General features: G+C 47.0%; 1 long non-coding RNA gene across 1 annotated transcript in view; it reads right to left on the bottom strand.

The window, feature by feature from the left end:
* Nucleotides 1–17,386, bottom strand: part of LOC126534374 (uncharacterized) — a 62,993-nt gene extending 45,607 nt beyond the window's left edge. Inside the window, exon 1 of the long non-coding RNA XR_011895427.1 lies at nt 17,263–17,386. This is a non-coding gene — a long non-coding RNA (uncharacterized lncRNA). The remainder of the gene's footprint in view (nt 1–17,262) is intronic.
* Between the last annotated feature and the right edge of the window lie 277 nt (nt 17,387–17,663).

The following is a 17,663-nucleotide window of genomic DNA, read 5'->3' as shown; positions in this document are numbered from 1 at the left end:
AGTTCTTAGTATTAGTCAAGAGGGGCCTAACGATGTTACCCAAGGTGCATGGAAAATCGACCAGGCGCCCTGGATATCATCATCAATGATGTGACAGGCATTGCTCTCATGGGCATAAAATCCCTGACGCTAGATGAACGATGCAGCAGCCCCAGCTACCGCCGCCGCGTTCCTGGGCTTAAGCTATCGAAATGACTTGACTGCGAACGCAAGCAGAAAAATTTTCTGTTCTCGATGATGACCCTAATGACTCTGTCGATCGGGACATGAAACAGTAAACGCGGAGGCAAGGAAAAAGCCAAGCGACTGCGGCACGCTGGTAAATACGTACGCAATCGACAATGGAAGCATGGCCTTGCAAAGGACGCGCTGCAGTGCGCCTCAGATTTGGATCAATATGTTGAGATTGCAGGTCAAACGCGCAGTGAAAAGAATAGACGTGCGCAGGTCATGAAAGCCATGCTAATATCGAACCTTTACCCTAATGAGGTTTTCAAGCACACCACCACCGTAATAATCAGACCCAAGTACGTAGCGTCTGTTCTGGTGATACCAGACACCGTGCAGAACGCCTAGCTCAAAGAACGCCTCCATAGCGAAATACCGGCCACCATTCGCAAACAGCATTCCAATGGGCATTCCTGCAAGCGTAGCAACGAAATCATTTGTGAAGATAGAGAAACTCGGCCCTATTCCAATGCAATCTTACCTCGTGACAGGGAGGGACGCGACCAAAAGCTCCACACATTATATATATATATATATATATATATATATATATACATGTGTGTTTATGTATAAAAGCAGAGAAGTTACCGGCGAAGATATTCGAGATAAAATTCGCCCCCTGAAAGACGGGTCACAAATTTTGAATGACCAACGGCTTGGTAAAACAAAGCAGCCTTTTCTTGTGTTTGGGGGAAATAAGCTCCCACGTCACGTGCGCATGGAGTATATTGCGCATCATGTGGAAGCTTTTCGGACAATGCCAATCTTGTTTTCGCACTGTCAAAGGAGTGGTCACAAAGCGAACATTTACCCGCATGAAGCACGACGTGGTAGGTTCGAAGGAACATACAATGCAGACGGAATCTGCAGCACTATGACGTGACGATGTCTACATTGTCGAGGCAAAGGTGTTATGGGTGATCAAAGCTGCCCACACTACAAGCGCGAACTTCTCATCTGCCGCAAGCAAGCTACGCAGCCGTCACTCGCACGCTGCCAGTCAATTAGCAAAACTAACCTTAGATGCGCGTTTACTTATCTTTTAAATCGAAAGTAGCAGAACCAAGAAACACAGACGAGACAGATCTACGGAAATTACCAGAGGACTGTCTTGATGCACAGGCACACTGTAAAGAGCTCCAAAAAGCCTATGACTATGCCTATGACTATGCAGCATACGATTGGCAAACTGGCATCTCGTATTATAGTGCTGAAGACACAGACCCAACCCGGCATGCTTACTGCTACCACTCTCAAGGAAACAGGAGGTGAAGCAAGGTTAGCGGCTCCCCGGTACGTTATCTCCAGCCAGAGTCCAAGCTTCAACGTGAATTTGTCCGCTGATACCACTCATTACCCAATGCATTTGTTGCAGTGCAACTGTAAGAAATGGGTTCTTACAGTTCAAGTCTCACACATACAGAACTCTTCTTACGTCTAAAAGGCAACCAAATTTCCGTGATCCTCCTTTAAGAAATGGACGCCCGACTAACATTGCAGTTGTCTGGCTATAACAAATACTTTGAACCTAGTATACCACGCAAGCTGAAGGGCCACCACGTGGGCTCAAACATCACTGCTAGATGCTTAGCTAGCGTGTTTTTCGACAAGCGCATTCCGTAAGCTCAGACCGACACTCAAGATTTGCGCAGACAGCTCACCGCTAGAGTGTTCTAGTTGCTGCGACATTCGCAAATTTCAGACTTGCAGTTGCTTCAGTTTATATACGACCTGTCTTCCAACCCGGAGAAGTAGGGTGTCATGAGTTCAGTGTCGAATCTAAAACAGAGATATCCCGCCGGGCCTATCATTATAGCTCGTGATTTCAATGCGCCACATAACCATTGGCGCTAAAGAATAGACACAGTATGTCACCGAGCACTTATATTTGCATTGGAGAAAAGCCACTTCAACATCTCCGATGTCCGTGGCGTCTACATTTCGCAAGCACTAAATGGACAGCAGCAAGCTAGCACACAAGATTTCACGGGCACGTCGCAACACTTGCGCTTACGCTGGCAATGCCAATGGAACAGATACGGATAATACCACCATGCGATTCTCCTTAGCATAGACAATATCAGTCGAACCTAGAGAAAGAATGGAACGACATACACGTGAAAATGAGTCCGCTTCCACAAGGTGTACGTGGATGACATGGGTTCTTTCATGGAGAAACTAAATATAGCAAAGCAGAGGGCTACAAAGACAACTTGTAGGTTGGTGACAAAGGCCCGGCCCCGGAATTGTACATGCTGAATCTCAACTTCATGACTTACGGCACAAGAGCAAATGAAACGGCGCTTTAAAAAATTTGAATTTTGCATCATTCATAATCGTGCATAGGCCCGACGGTACTGAAGGAGCTTAGCCGTTCGCGATGGCATCGTAGATAAAGTGGACTAAATCATCGTACTAACCCTTTCCTTTGATGGTGCCTAGCATAGAACTTTATTATCTCGCGCATACAAAACAACCCGCGCAGAGCATTGCCCTCAAACAGGGACTATAAGTGCAAGATTTCGCTGCTCAACTAGTTACCCAGTTTCCGCTCTCGTCGTTCCGACTACAACAGCCAATAGATCAACTGTCGAGGTCCAGCAGATTACCGATGGAACACATATGCTTGATCATCCGTTCACTACTGCCTAGCTCCGTAAGCACTCATGAAACTGAATGGCAGAGCTGCACCTCGACCTCACGGTTTGACATATACGACAAACCACATTCTCCCAGATGAAGCAATGACAGACCTTCTCGACCTTTTGAATGGTGTATGAGAAGCCGGAATTGTACAGCAAAAGTGGAACGATTCCCTAGTGATGCATTGCAATGTCACATGTGGGCAAGATTATGAAATAAAAACGGTGGAATAAAGTTTCAGTGGTTCCTCGAAGTTGAACGAAAACTTCATCATACACAAACAGGCTTCCGTGTTAGCTGGTCGGCGCAAGATAGCCTCTTTATTATGCAGAACATCTCAGCTCCGACTGCTTGCAAAGACCCCACATACTAGCCACCGTTGATATACACAAGGCATTTTAAGACCTAGTAGTAGGTGCTATGTTGCAAGAAATGCACGCAGTAGGACCCGCAGGTCGCATAGCGACATACATCTTATCACTATTGACAAACCGCACGCTTCCAGTGAAGATAGGAGATCTATTCTCTCCTCTTCATTCCATCACACATACCGTTCCGCAAGGCACAGTGTTCTCCGGTGTTTTGTTTTACGTAGCCATATATTCTTGAAAATATAGGTTGCAAACTCTATATATCCAGACAAAATCACAGGATGACCCACGCGAGGGCCACATGCTGTACAGCAAGATGCCATCCAAGATGCTCTAGACACGGGTCCTGGCACGAGCTGAAGACGTCATCTACAAGAACCGCCTGCCAGCCTACCTAGCTTAGCCTGCCTTACCCCTCACCCTTTGGATTAATAAAGTAGTTACTCACTCAGTCTCATCTTTCAACACTCAGGCTCTCTCCTTCTCCTTGAAAATCTCAGTATATTGTGCTTGGTCCGAAGAAGATGAGGGAAGAATTAGCAGCCATATTGAATGTGCGGGAAATTCAAGGAATACCGATCTAAAGATTACAATACCACAGAAGCCGTCATCATCGTGATCATGCGCCTGGCTACGCCCACAGCAGGGAAAATGCCTCTCCCATACTTCTCCAACTACCCTGGTCGTGGACTAAATATTGCCATGTTGTCCCTGCAAACTTCCTAATGTCATCCGCTCACATAACTTTCTGCCGCCCCCTGCTACGCTTTCCTTCTCTTGGAATCCAGTCCGTCACCCTTAATGACCATCGGTTATCTTCCCTCCTCATCACAGGTCCTGCCCATGCCCATTTCTTTTTCTTGATTTCAACTAAGATGTCATTAACTCGCGTTTGTTCCCTCACGCAGTCTGCTCTCTTCTTATCCCCCCCCCCCCTTAACGTTACACCCATCATTCTTTCCATAGCTCGTTGCGTCTTCCTCAATTTAAGTAGAATACTTTTCGGAACCCTTCAGGTTTCTGCCCGGCACGTGAGTACTGGTAAGACACAGCTGTTACACGCTTTCCTCTTGAGGGATAATGGCAACGTGCTGTTCATAATCTGAGAATGCCTGCCAAACGCACGCCAGCCATTCTTATTCTCCTGATTATTTCAGTCTCATGGTCCGGATCCGCGGTCACTACCTGCCCTAAGTAGATGTATTCCCTTACCACTTCCAATGCCTCGCTACCTATCGTAAACTGCTGTTGACTTCCGAGACTGTTAAACATTACTTTAGTTTTTTGGAGACTAATTTTTAGACCCACCCTTCTGCTGTGGCGCTCCAGGTCAGTGAGCATGCATTGCAATTGGTCCCTTGAGTTACTAGCAAGGCAATATCATCAGCGAATCGTAAGTTACTAAGCCATTGTCCATTAACACTTATCCCCAATTCTTCCCAATCCAGGTCTCTGAATACCTCCTGTACCTCCACAGAAGCTAAGGGCTCAATACATCAGACACAGACAACGAGACTGCGTGCCTTCAGCAGACACAGAGCTGCGTCTGAGCAACACAAGGGCTCCTACGAAAGATCACGAGTAGTAAGGGGGTCTCAGAGGAGGCACCTTAGTTATAATGACAAAAAATCTCATTATGTCGACGATTCCGTACAGATTCCGTTTCACGCGAACCACGGTAATGATTCGTCGTTGTCTCGAAGCAACTCATCATGAAAGTATATGTATAGCGTATGGTTTGCCGAAGCTTAGTCCTAAGACACGCTTTATTCGGAGGCACAAACACGCTTGAAGAACTAGGGGAGGTCGCAGGACGTGCCCAGGTGCAGCGGCTCGCTTCTACGTCTTGAGGAAGAAGAATACTAGGCCAGGTCTGTCGGAATCCACAAGCTCCTCTTCGTTCAACACCTTCGGCACAATGACTGCTCATGATGACTGCAATTGTTAAGCCCCACAGCCAACTTGGTATAAAAATAACAAAGTCGGAGGCGTTAATGTCACCGCAGAGCTATGCTTAACGATAACACATCTCAATGCATTTACATGTATGCTGCTGTTTCAAAGAATCATGCCAGCACTGGCTGGACGAAGAGCGACGGTAGCAACACCACAACTTCTCATAGCACGCCATATAAGTAGAATCGGTGCCGAGCTACAAGCTATGCTACAGATGGCCCAAGAAGTCAGAAATGGTCGCCATGAGCATTGCAGCCCTTTTCACTGATACATGGATTGGCAAGACGCCGTACGCGAACTGAGAAAGGGTGACGTACGCCCTTTGGCTAATTCTATCCACGGCGAAGCGACCGATTCGTAAAGGCGCAGGAGGGAATGAGCGATCGGATGCGCTCATTAGGGGATCAAATTTACACCACCCCCCATTATCCTTGCGGCACTTCCATTGTGGACAGATCGGCAGAAGATGTAGATGCTGTCCATGGTCACCCGTAGCTCCGACAGCATAGACAGTTTGCTCTAGAGGCTCTTCAGCCTGAAGGCCACGATGCCCTTCCTCATATGATGCCATGCCGAGAATGCGTGGCACTTCGCCGTCTGCGTGCCGGCACGACAGTCACACCTGCGTTCAGAGCCCAGTACCCTGACGAGTCGCTTCACCAAACCTGTGGAACTTGCGAGACAGGCGAGCAAGCCACAGCTCACCATGTATATGTCTTGGCCTATCGCAACTGACAAGAATCTGTCTTGCTGTGCTACAGAGCTCAGCCATTACACTAAACGACTGTATCCTTCCAAGAGAAACCCCTGAGCACGGCAAAATTATATATGACAGCTTGATGCTCTACCTGTTAAGGAGCGGAACAATTCACCTAATCTAGGCACCTCGCCTGCAGAATTTCCTTTTCATATGTTTAAAATTTTTCTTTAACTCATTAATTGTTTCATTTTCGCTCTCGAAAGTGCATACAATAGTGACAAAGTAGAGTTATTGATTTAATTCTCGCTGTAGAAGCAGTCGAACTTGCAAATAAAATTCGTGGAGAAACAGAATTCGCGCGCCTTGTCGTTTTTTTTTTCTTACTTTGAGTGGCTACTTTCAAGACTCAGAGAAGATGACATAGCACCACATTTTGTTCGCGTAAGCACGTTGTAGATTCAGAGTGTACAAGGTGGGGCACTAGAGTAATCATTCCCCATTAATTACAGTACTAAGTGCTATGCATTGCTAAGAACTTCAATTACATTACTAGGTACAGCACGCATGAAAATGCTATCAATGACTCATGTGCGGTGGGCAAGGTTCAATGAACTTACCGAAGTAAAGGTGAAAGGCTGTTTAGTACACAAGTTTCTTCAGAATACTTCACCACCCATACCACTCATATCGAGGAGGCTGTTATCCAGACGATGGTGGGTGGTGCACCTAGACTGTTCGCAAAACTGACATGAATGTGTATTTTTTTCTTACGGACGCCTATTCTGAAACAGGACTTCAGTAACATGAACTCTACCATTGCCTCGAAGAATAGACTTTCCGGGCAGATGGAACAAACAGGTACCTCGAAATTGTGCTTGACGAGATTGCTCATTTTACTAGCAACCGTAGGCACTGTCTTTTGAAGGAAAAATGTACTCTTGAGTTGTACGTGTCAAAACCGCCACCTGACAACGAATTAATTGTTTGTAATTATTAATTGTGGTAATTATAATTTAATAACTGTTTAAACGGTTAATTGTTCTGGCTCGAAACTAACTTTCTGGTTCTCTGGACATTAGACAATAATCAAAGTAATTTTCAAAGGCTCCACACGAGCTTATTTTCACACAGCGCACCATGCGGCGAGCAATTTTGCAACATCTCACGGCAACGATTCACTGCTTGATAGAACCTCGCGAGAAAAACACCCTTGACATGATAATTCAAGGCCTCAAATGTAGTGCTTAACGCGAAAACGCTGAACGCCTCGCCAACGGAAGGTTAAGGGCTGTTGCCAATTCACTGCAGTCCCACCCTTGCCCGTGGACTATGCTTACAATGAAATACAGAGGCGCATCCAGGTGCTTTCGTTTTCCTTTAAATGTTACCGTTAGGTTCTTCAGACGGATTTTCGTAGCTTTCCGAGACTGTGTCGGGCGACACTGACACGCTCTCCCCATCATGTTGACTGTCTGGCATGTTTCAATCGATGCTCAGGCTAATGAAGTGCCTATTAAATTGAATAATCTTCACGCCTTTTGACAAGATCAGCTCTGCGTTTTCTATCAAGTTCTTCTGGTTCCAGTCGAGCGAACTTGCTTTCTTCGTCGAAGAGTGCAAATGCTTCAACCCCCAATACATGAATATGTTACAAAGGTTAGAAGCATGCAGTCCATCTCCTGATCGCCTGCAAATTACGGCACAAACAACTCATCTCACGGTGACTGTCAACGGTAATGCGAGTGATAATCAAGCAATGCAGCGACAGGTCATATTGCTGAAGCCACGTTTAGTGAACACGTGTAGTTGTAATTATAGACTTTAGAGGTGCTTCCACTGTACGCCACATAATCCGAAATCATCCCCCTTTTTATGGTACTCGCTTCTTAAAGTTGCCCTTAATTGTGGAGGCATGAGAACAACTGTATGATGCCGACGTGATGATGATGGAATGAATTAGAAAGAATGATATTGATCGAAGGACAAAGGCGTGTAACTACGACGTGACGATGATCAGATATCGATAGGTGACGAGGATGACATGAGGGCAGTCAGGTGGCGTTGACTATATGACGACTATGGTAAGATGACAACCAGATTGATAAGTTGGAATAACGTCGGTGGCACGACCAACACAGAATGACAATGGAGGAAGGTTTAGTCTGTGACGAAAAGGTACTTACAACAGTGGCATCAGAACGGTGGCATAAGCACGATTCTATGTCGACTGTACGATTAGAATACAATAATGAACAAGTAGTGACGTCATTGAGTGACGAACAGTGTGTGACGATGACGGCACGGCGACAATGGCATGACAATACTGAAGTGATGAAAACGGACAAACGACCGCGTGATGGTGATGGCATGATAGCAACGGTATGACGACGACGGTATGACAAGAATCGCATGGCGCAGCTACAATGAGGACCAGAGTACGACTGCGATTGCATCCCGACGACCGTATAACAACGAATGCATAGCAACAATGTAGTGACGACGATGGCAGGAAAACATGAGGATAAAGGGATGATGAAATCTGTATGCTGACAATTGCGTGACGATAACTCTATCACAAAACCTATGTGACGACGATGGCGTGATAATGACGGCATTAGAACGGTCCGGTAACAACGCAGCAGTCTATATTATAGACGACTACGACGGCATTAGGATGATGGTCTGGCAATGCAGGCGTCATCGCGACTGTCTGACGATGACGGCATGACAATGGCGGCATAATCACGATTCAATGACAACAATGTGATTTGAATATAATAAAGAAAGATTGACGTCAGCGTAATAACGAATGCGGTGCGACAGCGACCACATGACTGCAATGAGATCACGTTACAGAAGTATGACGATGATAAGACGACATCGTGACGACGACAGCATGACGACCACTCTGTGATCATGATAGCATGATGCCTACAGCACGCCGAAAGTCCGATGACAAAGCTGAAATCACGACGACGGAATGACCACAATGGCATCATGACTTGGACCATTGGGTCGGAGTAGAAGGTCTGACGATGACAGCAAGACGAGAGTGACATCATCAATCTGGATTGACTACGATTGAAAGGCCACGACTGCATCACTAGTGCGGTGTGACAGGCAATGCATGAAGACTGTACGACGGCGACATGTCGAGTGTCGGAAGACAAACCTATAATAACGGCGATTTTACGACCACAACGGCACCACGACCACGAGCCTACACCTATCGGCCCAAGCTATCAGAAAACTTAGGTCACTAGCATGGGGTAGATGGCGTGGCGACGACTACATGACATGAGTAAGATATTGATAAGCTGGAATATCGACAGAGGGACGCCCACGGTGACATCACGAGGAAGAAGACATACCTAGTGCTTGGGACATTCGACCAGCGTAAGCGGATACATACATCCATCCATACATACATACATACATACATACATGCATGCATACATACATACATACATACATACATACATACATACATACATACATACATACATACATACATACATACATACATACATACATACATACATAAACACAGGCTCAAAACGGCTGAAGTAGGCAAAGAATGCTGTTCGCATTATTACGTCACGAGGACAGTAAAACTTGGCAGGCTAGGGAAATATCATGAAATGTATGAAATGTCAAGCCCTTCAGAGAGAGGGCGGACACTAAACAGACGTGACTAGAAAACAGTTTTAATATGAAACAAGTAAGGGTGCACTACACAAGAATACTGTAGGTGCCCAACCACACGAAACTTCTGTTCTCGCTACGCATACACAAACGCAGACATATCAATGCTTCCATAATGATATCTCCATTAGAAGCAATGGCAATTAAGTAGTTTGGTGTAGGCATCGGCCTCTGTCTTTCTTAGAGCGAATGTTCATATGGTGCCGCCAATCGCGTGGCTTGCCGCTGTAGGTGCCCATGCAGTGGCGTAGCCAGAAATTTCGTTCGGGGGGGGCTAACGTTGCAGCTCGGCCTCCTCCTAAGAAGAAACATTAGGTCCGATGCGCTTATCTAAATACATGTAGAAGGAGAATTGGTTTTTCTCGGCAACCACTGCACCAAATTTGATGAGGTTTGTTGCATTTAAAAGAAAAACCTAAATTCTAGTGACTGTTTGTTTCGAATTTTCGATTTAGGTAGTCAATATTTTATTGAAAAGTGGCAAAATCGAAAATTTTCAGGAAACGAAACAATGCAGTTTACAACTCTGTATATCAGCAATGAAAATTGATATCACAATTCTGTGATTTGCACATAACAGGACATCTATAGCGGACAAAGTTGATATGTTACACATGAGTCTAAAAAAATGAACTCTTATGGAAATACGGCTTTTGCAGGACCCTTGTACATAACAAAACCAATTCACGTAAGATACAAATAGACATAGCGAATTTCTCCGCTTTTAATGGTGCTACGAATGCTGTTTACAGAAGCGGGATATCTGTTCTTGATGCAGAGCTATTAATTTGTAAACTTCGTGTTTCTATCAGCGACGTAGGGACAGTATTGTCGTGGAACAAGATGACCCCATTCGTCAATTTGTCACGTAGTTTGTTCTTGATTGCGACACGCAGCCGATCCGGTGTTTAGCAATATCGGAAACAATTGATAGTCTCTCAAGATTTAGCAAATTCTATCAGTAATGGCCCCTGACAATCGAAAAATAAAAGTCAACAATACCTGTCCGGTGGAAATGACGGCCTTTGCTTTCTTTTGGGGTGGTGAATTGAAATGTTTCCATTATAAGATTTGCTGTCGTGATTCAGGCTCGTAGTAGTGGCATGATGGTTCGTCTCCGATCACAATTGCAGACAAGAAATCGTCACCCTTATTGTCGTACCGGATCAGATGAGTGAAGGCAGCGCCGAACATCTCCGTATTCTGGCGGTGGTCCAAAATCTTGGGCATCCATTGCGCATACAAGAGCCGATAGCCGAAATGTTCATGAATTACGGCGTAAACGGTGACGGTGAACCGAACCGTGAGCGATGTTCACACGCTCTGGCAGTTCATCGATGCTTATCCTCCGTTCTTGTGTCATCAGCTCATCAACCTTTGCAATTTTGTTAGGTGTGATTGCACGATGGCTTTGGCCCGGTCTGGGATCGTCTTTGCAACTTTCACGTCCTTCTTTGAACGGTTTGTTCTAACGCTTCACAGTGGCCAATGAAATGCAATGTTCGACGTACACGGCAGCCATACGGTGACTTAATTTCTTTTTGGGAAACACCTTCAGCTGTCAGAAACCTCGCGGCACTACGCTGCTCCACTTCTGGAGCGTCCATTACGTCACGCAACCATGTTCATCCCAGTGTATGAGAGCGTTAAAGAACATTTATCCTCAAACCTGCGTGTCACTTTTGTTAAATCACAGATTTCTGTGTGCTACGCGCAGGCCTTGCAGATAATGAACAGAACCATAATTGCGCGGGGTGGGTAGGCTCACTTTCATTTGATTGCCCTCGTACATTAGAAATGCGAAGACACAATGGAATATACAAATGCGAAGACACAGCTTGATAACGGGAAAAAAGTGCCACTGGAAACATAGTTCACTGCACGTATACACAAAACATACGTATAAGTCTCCAATAAATCTACGTATCTAAGAAAGAGTCACGCTATATAATGGGTCAAACAAGGCAAATAAACATGTTACGCAATCACAGATTCACAGAATCCTAGATCCCGCCCCCATTCCATCCACTCCCCCCGATGTATTGTGCGCGACCGAAGGCGGCGCGCTTGCTCCTCACTTTTCTCCCTTGCGCACGCAAGACTGAGCCACCATCGTCGGCTCACCCATCCCCCCCCCCCCCATGCTTTCACTCGCACATACAGCATGCGGTGCACGGTCACGATGTTATCGCCGTTAGAATTTATGCGGAACATGAGGGCCACGGCGACGGCAGGAATGCGCCTAGAGTTTCCATATAATTGCTATTGCAATAATATAATAAGAGTATCCGCAGCTGAATCGTCCCATGGCCCATTACTTTCCGCAAAATAAGTAACAAAATAGAACTTTCACCACGCGACAATTCGCTGCGCCTCAGCGTTCTTTTTTTTTTCCTTTTGTGGGGCGGGGGCACCATAATGAAAAAAAACGCAAAGGAAAGTATGTTGGTCACAATCGAATGCCTACTTTGGGCAACTAATGTGGCTATTAAAGGAATATCGAAGGAAACACGAGACGCTTGGTCCACCAAGAACCATGCGCACGCTGCTCGGTATCCCACACCGGCGAGGCAAGACATTCTGGAGAGGTTGCGCTCAAGCGAACGCGGTGCAATCCGTCGTCCCCACAGTGATGGCGGCGAGCGACCATTGTTTCTTTTTCTCGTCTGCTAGCCAGAAAGCGTCTAAAACTGCCAGACGAAAATGCACTCGGCCAGAGAAAACCGAATGTGCACCGAAGTGCGCCGCGTGGTGGTCGGGGCAACACGAGAAAAACGCATGCGCTCTGGCTGGCTCTCGCAGCCCGCGGGCAGGGGAGCGAGAACAAAAAATTGAAGGGGATCAATGTGTCCTCGCGATTAAAAGTCAAAGTAGAAAAAATAAATAAGAACGTAGTTACCTTGGCTGGCTTTAGTGTCTTCACTGGATGTTTTGGCGCAGGTGAAAAATATGTTGATATTTTTTTATGTGACATGACGGCAGGAATGAACCATCACAACGCTTCGTCCCATCGGGCCTCGCTGCGGGCTTTGTACAACTTGTCGGATAGTGTGTTGATTTGGCTTGTCTCGTTGTATGGCCCGATGTGTTACTTTGGAAAAGTTAATGCACCTTTGGCGTCAAATATTTATGGGAACATTAAACTTACAAAGTTCCGCAGTTGAAAATCTAAAGCACATGTTTTGAAATATCAATGCACTTTTCACATCAAAAGTTTATGAGAACTTTATACCCATAAAGTTTCGGAATTGACATCCACGCGCTCCGTAGATTCCATGATAGAGTGTAGATTCTGCGGCCTCCGCGAGATGCCGCGCCAGCCCGTTCGCCATCAAAAGGTCCTTGAAATTTTGTGCTCGGATGGGGCTGCTAGCGTTATGTGACTCCCGGTGCATGGGCGTTGCCGCGAAATCCAGCCCGAGTTGGCGATTTTCGCGGTGAAATGGCTTTTTGAGCGTGAAAAAGACGTTCTAGACAAAATCCAGAATGATTTCCGGCGCCGGGGCTTGCTTTGGTCGGCGGTGAATGGACAGCAGGAAAAAATTTCGGGGGGGGCTGAAGCCCCATAAGCCCCCCCCCCTGGCTACGCCCCTGTGCCCATGTGGTTGTTTCGTATGCATTAAATGCCGGGCAATGAATGGTGCTTGGGACTATGCCGAGGCCCTGGGGCCAGCTATTGAGATAGAGCGAGAAAGGCGAAACGAAGGACAGGGAGCTTAACCAGACATTATTTCCATCTAGTTGGATACCCTGTACCGGGGGAGGGGTAAAGTGATTCTATAGGTAAGAGAGAGAGAAAAAAAATGAGAAAAAATTCAGTCCCCTTTCACTCTGTGAAGAAGGACGACCAGCGAAGCTGTGTATATGGGCCATTTAATGGGGAACTGCACCTCCGACGCGGGTCGGCCTGACATTGCACTATCTCCGGCATCGGCCCACGTATGGGGAGTGCTTAACGCCTGTTTCTCTTCCCCTGCGGGTCGGACCGGCATTGCACAATCTTCGGTATTGTCCCACGTATGAGGAGTGCTTAACGCCTGCTCCACCTCCACCGCGTGTCGGGCCCGTATTGCACTATAATGGGTGTCGACCCTCGTACGGAGAATGCTTAGCGCCTGCTTTGCCAATTCCCCGCCTGTTAAAAATGGCTGAAGTGTTTCCCGTGCAAAAATGCAAAGCATAGTGTGGCATATCAGGCTATTAGCATATTTCTCTCAATTGCACCGCATACACGCTGGTTCATCATGTAATGTGGAAACGTATGCTCATACACCCTTAGCAATAGTGCATTTTATGCAGTGTCAACAGGGATTCTGCTGAAAGCCCCAGACAACACAACGCAACCTAGCACACAACGTATTGCTACGCGTTTACTGCAGGCGAAAGGAAAGACACGTTGCTATAAAGAATGACGAGGAGAATGGTGTCATTTTGCATGCGACCTATCCATCAATTTGATGAAAGCTTAGAATTTTAATGTAAATATACCCTGTACAGAATAAAATCCTGTATTTCTTTTACGCAACATTTTTGGTGGAGGTAGCGTTGTTCCATTCACCCCGACGGAGCTCCGCAGCGGCTGCTCAATCGCAGCTGCGATTATTTCTGCTGGTGTAGGAGCATCGCCTTCGTCCCCCGCACCTCCCGTGCCTCCCATATACACATATATGCCTTTTGCCCGGGATCCTGGCATGTTCTCCGGCCAAGCTTACGTTGACATTTACGAGTGTATCAACCTTTATGAAGGTGTGACCGGAGACTATGGGTGGGTCACTACTCTCAGGCTCATAAATTTTTTTTTCTATCTTGGTGCAACACCACGGGTATGGTTCGAGACATAGGACGCTAGTATTACCAGCTGAAACACCTTAAAGATGTAGATCCGCGACCTATTCGCCAACGAATTTGGTCACGAGCTTGCTGCCAAAAAAGAACTGGCGACTCGACCTAAGGCGTCTGCAGAGGCGTACGTCGTCTTCATTAAGGACGTCTTGGATCTTTGCCGCAAGGTTCACGACCGCATGTCTGAGTCGGAAAAACTTGCGTACGTGTTAAAAGGCATTGCAGACGACGCTTTCAACCTGCTTGTTTACGCAAACATCTGCACTGTCGATACCATCTATAAAAAATGAGGGCGGTATCAACAAGCCATGAGCCGCCGAATAAGGTAACGGTTAACCCGACTTCTAAACACGGCTGCAACTTCGTTCTGTGGGGCTATCCTCATAGTTCCATCATTTCGCAAAACGCTTTGTGGCCCTCGCACGCCCTCTGATCGACATTCTCAATGAAGATGTTGCGTTATGTTGGAGTCCTCTAGAAGCTAACGCATTCTCTCAACTAATCGCCGTTCTAAATAATTCGCCAATCTTCGGCCATTTCGACCTTGCTGCTTCTGCAGAAGCGCGAATGGTCCACAGTACCCATGGCGTCGACGTAGTCTTGGCCCAACAACTGCGCAAGAGCCCTTGCCCAACAAGAACTGTGCATAGACTACGTTGTTGCGTACGTCAGTCATCTGCTGTCATAATCGGAAAGCTACTACTATTTGCAGAGTAGAATTGCGTTTCTCTCCACTGGGCAGTCGCAAAATTGCGGCCCCACTTGTATGGCCGACCTTTCCGTGTCGACACTGAACACTACGCGTTCTGTTGGCTTTCTTCACTGAAAGATCCCAAGGGACGGCTTAGTCATTGGGCGTTACTTTCTAGTTTGCGTATAAGTCTAGCGGTCTGCACCAAGACGCCGACTGCTTGTCTCGTTACCCTCTCGACCAACCTGGCGCATCAGACATCGGCCCGGCCCCATGAGTCCTCTCCATGTCTCAGTTCCTCCCGATTCGAGACGGGCAACGCATGGATGCTTCCTTGCGATCGCTGACCGATCGTCTTAAATTGGCGCGTCACTACACATGTTCGTCCTCTTGGATGGTATACTCGCCCGAAAAATATTGCGGGGTGGGAGATCGCGTGGCGAACCGGCCATCCAGGCCTTCTAGCGGCACACCCCTGTTGTCGAGACGGACGTCTGCACCCGTGCGCGCCCCTCCGGGACTGCAAACGTGCACGTTTCCATGCTTCGTGCTTGCGCGCCGGTGATATCCGAATGTAGCCGCCAGGTGCCCCTCTTGCGATTGGCGCTGTGGCGGCTTCGATGGGCCAGACTTGGTTTCTACAACTGAAATCAGCAGTTCATTTTCATCTTGATTATCTCCTATACAGCGTGTTTTCTGCCACGCCATTCTGCGGGAGAACGCCCGGCTCGTAAAAAAGAAAGAAACAACGAAGATTGTCCACGAAAATGCACAGCGCAGTAAAACAATGATACGTGGCGTTCTTCACCGGGCCCTATGTGTCCGCGCCTCGTGACTTGACAAAAAGCGGCCGTAGTGGTGCGCGCGAGCTCACGCTTCACATAGTTTTGCCCGTCGAAGTCGCCACAGCGCCAATCACAAGATGAGCACCACCTCGCTTCATTCGTATGTCGCCGGCGCGCAAGGAGGAAGCGTGGAAACATGCACGCTGGCAGTCCTGGAGCGACGCGCATGCGCACAGGCGTCGTCATCGACAACAGGGGTGCGCCGCCAGAGGGCACCGATGGCCGTTTTCTCATGCGCTCTAGCATCCCGCAATATCTTGTGCGTGAGTGTAGCATCAAACCGCCCTAATATCCAGCCCGACAGACCTAATTTGCTTCTCGTAGCAGCCAAACTTCCCTGTTCCACTGTTATGCATCAATTCGTGATGAACCAACTGCTGAACACCTCGGCACATCCCGCACGTACGACCGTGTTCGGTGCCACTTCATTTGGCGTTGTCTCGCTCGTTCCGTTCTACGTTACGTGGCCAGTTGCGAGAAATGCCAACGTCGGAAACGACAAGCCACGCTTCCTGCTTGGCCCCCGCACACTTACACCACATAGCGCACGCGCCGATGGTCTCAATGTGTGCTGGCTTTTCAGGGTGGCATTGCTGCTCAGACACCTAGGAGCTACCGATTAGAAGTTGTGTACACACCATACGACAGTGCATCACTGATCTGGTTGGAGCGGACAATAAACTTCAAGCTCATATCTACCTTTTTCTTTCATTGGGCGCTGACAAATGCATACATTTCTTTGTCAGTCTCACCTAGTGCGCCCGGTAACGCGACGCCGATGACGGCGCCGTTGTCTTTTGTCCTAATGCGAGTGTCCTAGGCGCCTGGTCTCTACCAAAGCATTGTTCCTATTGCGCGGTGGCAGGTGTTACTCGTGTTGCGTCACGCAATGTTTTGCACGCGTATTGTAAAAACATCGTACCAGCCGCTCAAGCGTAACGCTAAATGCAGATATCCCTTTCAGAGCCTGAATTTGGCAGAAACTGTCATTTTCTTTTGCCCCCTTTGGGAAAACTTCTTTTTTGCCGTTATCTTGATGTTCCCACTGCGACTTAACAGCTCTCTAAACAAGCAAGCACTGAACACGGTCTGCAAAATAGAGGCGTTTTTATAAGAAAAAAAACTTCATTGTATTGCTGCAAAAATGTGTTTATATCGTTCAGGCAATTGTTTTCGTAGCCAAGTCAGCAACTTCTGATATTTGAACAGGACCGACGAATTACGTTTTGAGAAACTTTCCGTACACCTAGAGTAATACTTCTGTAAATAATAAATGCTTACATGCTTTAGATCCTCTAGAGTGTATGTGCCTGCTGTTGCGACAACCAAACTGGCCAAGAGTGCAAGTCTTACAGAATACATGACTTGTAGACCACTGATGCCAAAGCCGCATTGCAAGACATAAGTTACAGAAATACAGTGGGTGATTGAGCATTTTTCTTAAGATATTGCTGCAACGACGTTTATTTTTATGACCACCTTTGTAGCAGGTAATCTGTAAATGTCAACTTGCAGAAACATATGTAGAAATATATGCAGGTGCACGGCGGAGGGGTATAAAAACACATTTAAGGAACAAGTGGCCTCCTGATGCTATTATTCCTGGCAAACACCTGGAGCCGTATTATGTAACGGTTCGCTTAGGAACCGGTTCGCTGTGGCTGTCACGTCTGGATTACGTC

Source organism: Dermacentor andersoni, chromosome 7 (genome assembly GCF_023375885.2).
Source record: "Dermacentor andersoni chromosome 7, qqDerAnde1_hic_scaffold, whole genome shotgun sequence".
In the NCBI taxonomy this organism is placed as follows: Eukaryota; Metazoa; Arthropoda; class Arachnida; order Ixodida; family Ixodidae; genus Dermacentor; species Dermacentor andersoni.
Note: the sequence above shows the minus strand (reverse complement) of the source record. Positions and strands in the feature narration are given on the sequence as shown.